Source organism: Lithobates pipiens, unplaced genomic scaffold, assembly GCF_037356315.1.
Source record: "Lithobates pipiens isolate NorthernLeopardFrog02 unplaced genomic scaffold, aLitPip1_a1.2 Scaffold_19, whole genome shotgun sequence".
In the NCBI taxonomy this organism is placed as follows: domain Eukaryota; kingdom Metazoa; phylum Chordata; class Amphibia; order Anura; family Ranidae; genus Lithobates; species Lithobates pipiens.
In genome coordinates, this window is record NW_027507764.1 from 560,614,864 (window position 1) to 560,616,296 (window position 1,433).

General features: G+C 43.3%; 1 non-coding gene across 1 annotated transcript; it reads right to left on the minus strand.

Annotated features, from left to right (window-relative positions):
* Window positions 1–277: 277 nt before the first annotated feature.
* LOC143999715 (5.8S ribosomal RNA) lies at window positions 278–426 on the minus strand. The gene has a single exon (XR_013278130.1). It is a non-coding gene; the product is annotated as a 5.8S ribosomal RNA (ribosomal RNA).
* Between the last annotated feature and the right edge of the window lie 1,007 nt (window positions 427–1,433).

Below are 1,433 nucleotides of genomic sequence, written 5' to 3' on the forward strand. Positions count from 1 at the left end.
TCGCTAATTTCGAAAGTACAGCGGACTGGCACACACACGGGCGGACTGTCCGCTCAAACCAAGTTTCAGCGGACAGTTTTACGGAAATTCCGTAAGACTTTGTTCGTCAGACAGTCCGCTGAAACTGTCCGCTGAAGCCCACACACGAGCGGACTGTCCGCTGAAACACTGTTCAGCGGACAAAGTTGGGCGAACAGTCCGCCCGTGTGTACGCGGCCTAAGGATCCCCCGACCATAAAGGAATTGATTGCCAACAGTGGCGCAGTGTTAAGAATAGAGAAGCTTATATATCAGTACAGGGGAAGCAGGCGCAGCAAGGTGCGTTCGAAGTGTCGATGATCAATGTGACCTGCAATTCACACTAATTCTCGCAGCTAGCTGCGTTCTTCATCGACGCGCGAGTCGAGTGATCCACCGCTAAGAGTCTTGTTCTTTTGGTCCTCTCTCGAGGTACGTTTTCCTCGCTCCGGAAGGGGGTCCACCCCGGAGGGGAAGTACAACCAAATTTGAGAGAATATGGGCATTGTGGCTAGATGTACCCCCCCCAGTGGATCTGGTAGCGGACAGACTATTGGAAAACAATGTTGGGTGAGCGAGGGGTTATGAGGAACAATGAGGGAAAATGTAAAATTGTTGAAGATGCTATGGTGTTGTTTATTACAGTGGTTGAGATGCATGATACTAACCTGTATTGCAATGATGACAATGTATGTATACCAATTCTGCAAAATAAATACCTTTTTTTGGCAAAAAAATTTAAAATACTTATAATAAATAAAATAAATAGAGGGGTATACAGGTGCAAAAGCTCCAGGTGGACAAGATTTGTTTGGTGGCTCTGAATCAAGACGAGCCAAAATTCTGGCTGCCATCCAGGAAACGAATGAACTCTGCAGCAGCCATATTCGCTACATCAGCACTGTCATTTTCGGCGTCCTGTCTATAATTCTATCGTCAAGGAAGGATAGTACTGTTCAACTCTGTATTAACGACAAGCAGACACCGCTAGTGACATTACAGTAATAGAATATAATTCAATAAGCGTGCCAGAAAGCACATATCCTCAGATGAGGAGCTTTGCAAGCATCAGAGACAACGGCGAAAGGAGTAGGAGATCTAAGTACATTTATTTATAGATAATTCTGTCATTCTATTTGGATTTCATTAATTCGCAAACAGATTGCATGGCCATTGCAACATATGCACCAGCCAGGCTGGTCCATTACAGTAAACTGCAGAGATAATCATGTTACATTTCTATTTTACTGGTGGAGTGAGAAATGTTGCAGCGTACGTTCTTTTTTTTAAACGTAATTCCATTGTTGAAATAGCTGGTAATCCAGGTTTACAATTTTCTTTACAATGCTAATTTATTTTTAGATTTTAGCACACTAGCTTGGGAGAAAATGAGATGCAATAAAAGGAATCGGGTA